The 7,018-nt window shown below is 34.8% G+C and overlaps 1 non-coding gene across 1 annotated transcript; it reads right to left on the bottom strand.

Moving 5' to 3' along the window:
- Positions 1–6,527: 6,527 nt before the first annotated feature.
- LOC121205375 (small nucleolar RNA R71) lies at positions 6,528–6,634 on the bottom strand. The gene has a single exon (XR_005900454.1). It is a non-coding gene; the product is annotated as a small nucleolar RNA R71 (small nucleolar RNA).
- Between the last annotated feature and the right edge of the window lie 384 nt (positions 6,635–7,018).

Here is a 7,018-nt window from a genome sequence, read left to right as displayed (position 1 = left end):
GAATAGGCAAACCAAGAATGTTATGTTTATACAGCCCTCTGTAATATGAATGATTAAGAAACCATAGGGAGGAATATTAAGTAGACGATGATTCCTAGTCAGATTAGGATGATAAGTGAAACAAAAGTAGTGCTTATGAAAAAAGGATGGTTATGAGATATAAGGCCACGCCAGAAGGCATAATACCTCCAGTGACCAATGTGGTCTCGTACTAATTGATTTGTAAGGAAAGTTGTTGAGAATTAACCAAATGTGAACCGGAAGAGTCAAAAGTTGAAGGAGTATCAAGTAAGTTTCTTAGATGTGGCAGATTTTGATAAGCCACTTAATCTTGACAAGACATTCTCCAAGTCCCTATGAAAACTTGAGTTAGGTTAAAAGGACACTAAGGTTAAGTTAAGAGGTTGTCCACCTTCTAAAGGACGAAGGGGGCTAAGTAGATGGATGATGCCTCCCAAAAGTTTGGAACTCTAGTTTTCTGCTAGTAAGCTTTCTCCTTACAAGGTATATTTCATGACTCTGTTTGATAAAAAAACACAGATCTGTGAGTGTACTTGAAGAACTAAGGCTTAGTTATATGTTTAAGTTAAAGTAGAGGTAAAAGGTTACTAGGATGAGTTCTACCAAAGTGTTTCTATTTGATGAGGTGAGAAAGCCATAGTATCTTGTTGAATGAAAGATTTGGAGCTCAAGCTATTTTTGTTACAAGGAAGGATTAAATCTAAAGCTTGACAACATTCAATATTATAAAGTGAGTCTCTAATATTGACTCTTACATGTATGTTTGTAGTCTAGTTATTTCTATGCTAAGTAATTAAAGCATGAAACTGAAACTAGTAAAGCATGACTCTATGACTCTAAGAAGCAAAGGAATGGTATGCTTGAATATATGTCTGAAAGCATGAACATGTTAGTCATGAATTAGTTACGGTTTGAACGAGTTTAATACGAAGTGCATTGCACCTGTAAGCATGAATGCATCTGTCATGAAGAATTCTGAAAGGAATAAGTCTATCAAGTATGAGTTTGCATGAAGTGTCTGTGTTTGTCTTTGAAATCATCTAAAGGGGTCTATCGGGACTAAAAACACAAATCTCTAAAAGGAAAAGTTAATGGCATTCTCAAGATCATATAATGTAGGACCATGGTTGGGCCATAGCAATATGGAATATGTAAAGAATGGTTGGATAAGTACCAGCGATGACGGGAAAACCTCACGACGGTGAGTTTAGGCAAATCCTTATCGCTAAAAACACCAATTTCTGTATAAGTGAGCCTTTGTCGTTATCTCTAAAAGGAAGCCTTTGTGGTGATCTCTATAATAAGGAAGTCTTTGTGGTGATCTCTGTTATAAAAAAGCCTTTGTGGTGATCTTTGTTAAAAGGATGGCTTTGTGGCTATCTCAGTTAAATGTATGCCTTTGTGGCTATCTCTATTAAAAGGAAGCATTTGTAGCTATCTTTTTTAAAAGGATGTATTTGTGGCTATCTCTGTTAAAAGGACATCTTCATGGCGAGACTCTCAAAGGAAAGCCTCTGTAGCTATTTTTGGAGAGGAACGCCTTGATGAAAAAATCTGAAGAACGCATTTCATGATGGTCATCTAAACACAATGCCTTTAGACAAACACCAAATAAATGGCGAACCCTGTATAGTTACAATGGATGAATAAAAAGGCTAGTGTGCCAAAGTACGTGTTGAGGAAAATATATGAGTTAAAAATAAGAATAGGGAGTGCGCTAAAGTAAGGAAGATATGGCCAAATTTTGAGATAAGTATTGGGCACAGTCTACCCCGCCCATAGATTATGATAAGACTCGTGAGTATGGAATAAGTTATTAAGCATGATAATAAGGTAAGTGAAGAGGTTAAGGATTATGTAAAGATAAGATTTAAGGAATGAAATAGAAGGTAAAGAGATGTTAAGTATAGTACGCACAAGAGAAGGAAAATGGTTCAGAAGAAAGAAAGAAATAAAGATGGTAGCCTCAGTATTGTACCCACAAAAGAAGGTAGAAAGGTTAAGAAACACTCCAAGGATACGCAAAACAACATATGCGATGTAGAATGAATGAAAAAGGTATCTTAAGGTTTAGCTTTCTAAGTTCTTACGAATTTACAAAAGTTGTTTTTGTTTTCAGGTCTATAAAGGAATAAGCACCGAGAGACAATACCAAGGCTACACCAAGGAAGCAGTGTGCTAGGCTGTTATGCATCCAGAGGAAAACAAATGGTCTGAAATCTTATTGAGTCGAAAAAATAACCATACATTGTATTTTTACAAGAAAATCTGTAGCAACCATAGATAATCAATTGTACGTAGGCGAAATGTAAGTGTAACCATACATTGTACACCAATCAAAGATTCATACATTTATAGAAAGACGTTTACATGAATGAAATAATAAGAAAGAGGAAATTTTAAGTTACATATGTAAGAAGGACGTAACACTCGAGATTCAAGTCTGGTAGATCGGGTCAGGTCGAGGGCATTACAGGTTAACCCGGAACTAATGAATTGGTGCGCAAAAAGATCTCCTCTCGATCTCACTTGCCTAAATGTTCCCTTAAGGTCGTAAATCTTAAGTTTTTATGTTCATTAAAATTAGTCCAATTCATTACTATTTGATCATTTATTAAAAATCAGCTCACAACATCTTCATTAACTAACCCTCTTAAAAGTTTAGCTACTTATGCTGGAAATAAAACTAACAACTATGAAAATTGTAACACCCCTAACCCGTATCTGTCACTAGAATAGAGCTACGAGGTATTAATGATCAATACAAAACATATAGCATTCATTCTCATACATCATTCAATACAACCTCATTGTCCCTTACAAAGACCTACGAGGCCTTAAACATGCTTTAGAAGTGGTTCGGGACTAAACTGATAACATATGAAAATTTCAAAAAAACTTAGAAATTTTTCTTATAAACAGAGGTCACAAGCCCGTGTGAACAGGCTGTGTGCCTCACACGGCTAGTAGACATGGCCGTCTCTTAGGCTGTGTAGAAATAGGGCATACAAACAACTTGCATCACACGGACGAGGACATACACGTGTGCCAGGTGGTGTGAAAACTGGAGAGTATACTGACTTGGGTCACATGGCCAACCACACGCCTGTGTGTTTAGCCTGCGTGCCCTACGAAATGGCCACAAATGCCTGTGTACTAGGCCGTGTGCCATTTAGGGGGTATACTGACTTATACCACACGGCCAGTCAAACACCCGTGTGTGAGACCGTGTGGAGCATACTGACTTCAATTCAATTTCAACACTAGGGGACAAACGGCCGTGTAGCATAACTGTGTGTCACACACAATTGAAACACATGTCCGTGTGGACAAAAATAGGCCATTTGCAAAACCAATTTGCCACCATTTTTGCACATACTTACACAAGCTCATAAGGTATCATTTTAAGACACAATTATGCAGCCAAAGGTCATCAACCAATACATAATCATACCATACCCATTTCAACTAAATTCAGTACTCAATTCCATGTCATTTACCTATTCAAATACCAAACAATTTAATTTGCTTTCCTAAGCATGGTTCACATGTATAATTCATTTAGCAAAACCAATCCAAACATAAATAACCATTTCAATTCCATCCATTCATTATAAGTCTATTACCAAACATTAAAAGTTTAACTATTTGCATATTCATAAGCATCATCAAGTTCATCATCTTATGCCAACTCAAATGGCCAAAATACATATCCATCAAACATAAAAAAAGAACTCAAGCCTATACATGCCATATACCATATATACATAGCTTTAAAAGCACCAAAATAGATGGTCAATAATGCGATGAAGTCTCTGACGATTCCCGGATGTGAGCTAGCTTTGCAGAACTATAAAACATCAAAAATTAAACAAAGTAAGCTATAAAGCTTAGCAAGTTCGTATGTGAACATGAAATAATTACAACCTTGGAAACACAAAAATTTACACACTTTTTCATACCTTTTTTAACTTAAATTCATGCTAATTTAAACTCTTGTCAAAAAATAATTAATTTTTATAAAATTATTAATGTGCACTTAAAGTATGAAAATTTTGAATTTTAGTTAAATTTATAATTATTTTTGATAAATTTTCGTTATTTTTAACAAATTTGCACAAAGGGCGAAAAATGGCTCGACAGACACTGCTAGAAGCATAAAACCGAGAAACAATTTGAAGTATCGAGGTAAACTAAATTTCAGCCTAAGATGGTCTAAAATTATACGTATTTATTCATAATTTAATTAATTTTAATTTATATCCAATTTAATTTGGGTTAATAAATTATGATTAATTAATTATGAAAAAGTGGTTCGATTGGATCGAATTGAGTAAACTGAACCGGCCAAGAAAAGAACAACCCAAAACTGTCCAAGTGCTGACCCAATTCAGCTCATTAGCTGATTATTTAAGCTGCAAAGAAACCCTTGAAGACTTTTTCAAATTGCAATTAGACCCCTCCACAATTAGTGGCTTTGTAGATTTTCCCCAAGCCATATTTAGCAAAGTTGAAGCCATCAACTTTGCTACATAGGTGGCTAGCCAAGAGGTGGCTCTTTGGCTGCTATTTTTAGAAAATTTAGCTTCCACATTCAGGTATAAAAACCCCCTTGGCTGATCATTCAAAGCATCCCTCATTCATTCACATCTCTTATCTCTTCCCTCATTTTCTCCTCTCATTTTCCTATTCAAAGTCCATTGCTCTCTTGCCGATTTCTCCTCTTGGAAAAGGGGCATTCATCAGCCATTTTAGAGAAACATTGAAGTGTTCATAGCAGCCTTAGTCGACGAGGACAACAAAGAAGGAAGAACGGAGAAACCTAGTCAAGCCATGGGAAAACACTGGATTTGCTTCTTGTTCCCTATCTCTTTAAATTTTGTTGTTTTTGTGATGAACATATCTATGACTATTTATGTTGTTGGAAAGGTTAATTTAATTATATTAGCTTGAATTTAAATCGTGTTGGGTTGATTGCATTTCGTCCTCTTAAATTATTAAAATTTTGTTTATATTGTTATAGGCCTTGGTAAAATGCTTGATTAAGTAAAATGATGCCTAAGTTATTCTTGCATTATAATTGTGAGGGAACTTATGTATTAATTATTTGAACGAATTGAAATTGTAATTAATTGACACAATACATAATCAGTGCATGTTTATTCTTCTAAAGTAGCTAAAGGTTAAATTAGCATTGTATCTGGTGATACATTTACCTTGCATAACTTGCAAGATTATTGTGATTAAATAGTTTCAAGGTAAGGATACCTTGTTACCTCACATAGTCTTTCATGTTCTTATTAGATTTAATTAATCGTTTAAATTGACATAGGAATATGTAAGAGATAAGTTTAATTTAATAAATATGTATGTGCAATAACATGTTTGCTTATTAAAATCTATTAAATCAACTGAATTGACATAGGGATATGTTAAGAGATGAATGAATTTGTGTAAGTGAGTATGTTCATAAGTTAGCAAATTACTTAGCTGCCGTGAATTTATTCATAACAGTATAAACACGAGTTTGATAATTATAAGTTAAGAAATGTAATTAATCTAACACAATCATATCATCTTGATTAAAATCGTATTTTGAAATCTTCCATTTGAGATTTATTTATTTAGTTTACTTAGTTTAAAATCTTAGTTTTTAATCACCCTCTTCAAACAAAGTATTTTTCTTCACCAAAGTGTTTTAAATAGCATTCATAAATAATTCTTTTCACAGTTCCTGTGGGTACGATAACTCGACATTTACTTGTCACTTTATTACTTGTTACGATTGTGTACACTTGCACATTTTCGTCTTTCCAAGTTTTTGTCGCCGTTGCCGGGGACTGTTTTAAAAAGTCATTATTTGTGAATTTGTTAGTTTTACAGTTTGGTTTATTTTCTATTTAATTTTTAACTTAATTAATTTTTTCTGTGATTATTTCAGGTGGTTACGAGTATTGACCGAATCATCGAACTACTCCCTGTAGACCCTGAGATAAAAAGAACTTTTTGAGAGCGAAGAAGACAATCAAATTAGAGAAGGACCGAAGAGATGAACTTCAAAAATCCATATCAAGGAAACGGAGCAAACCCTACTCAAAATCCTATCCTTATTGTTGATGATAGGGATAGAGCTTTAAGACAATATGCCATACCAATATTTCATGATCTTCAACCGGGTATTAGGAGACCTAAAATTGAGGCACAACAGTTCGAGCTAAAGCCAGTTATGTTCCAAATGCTTCAGACTGTGGGCCAATTCAGTGGAATTCCTACTGAAGATCCTCACCTACATTTAAGACTGTTTACAGAAGTTAGCGATTCTTTCAAGTTAGCTGGAATACCCGAAGATGCATTAAGATTGAAGTTTTTCTCATATTCACTAAGGGACAGAGCTCGAGCCTGGTTGAACTCATTGCCACCAAATTCAATCTCCACATGGAAAGAGTTAGCGGAAAGAGTTAGCAAAAAGATTCCTATTGAAGTATTTCCCGTCTAGCAAGAATGCTAAGTTGAGGAACAAGATCACTACTTTCCAACAAATGGATGATGAGTCCTTGTATGAGGCATGGGAAAGGTACAAAGAATTATTACGAAAGTGCCCTCATCATGGAATCCCACATTGCATCCAACTTGAGACATTTTATAATGGTCTCAACGCTCACACGAGGTGGTAGTGTACACTTCTGCTAACAGTGCTCTCCTTTCTAAGTCTTATAATGAGGCTTATGAAATCATTGAGAGGATTGCCAGCAACAATTATCAATGGCCAACCAATTGAGCAGTGTCAGGAAGATGAGTTGCTAATACATGAAGTAGACATTCTTACTTCACTCCCTTCTCAAGTATCATCAATATCCTTAATGTTAAAAAATCTTACTACTAATGGGTCTAATAGTTTTGCAACATAGCCACCAAATCAATTTGAAAGTATAGCCTGTGTTTATTGTGGGTAAGGAAATTTTTTGGAAGAATGTCCATCAAACCTAGAATCCGTATA

The sequence above is a fragment of the Gossypium hirsutum genome, chromosome A08 (genome assembly GCF_007990345.1).
Source record: "Gossypium hirsutum isolate 1008001.06 chromosome A08, Gossypium_hirsutum_v2.1, whole genome shotgun sequence".
Classification (NCBI taxonomy): Eukaryota; Viridiplantae; Streptophyta; class Magnoliopsida; order Malvales; family Malvaceae; genus Gossypium; species Gossypium hirsutum.
Note: the sequence above shows the minus strand (reverse complement) of the source record. Positions and strands in the feature narration are given on the sequence as shown.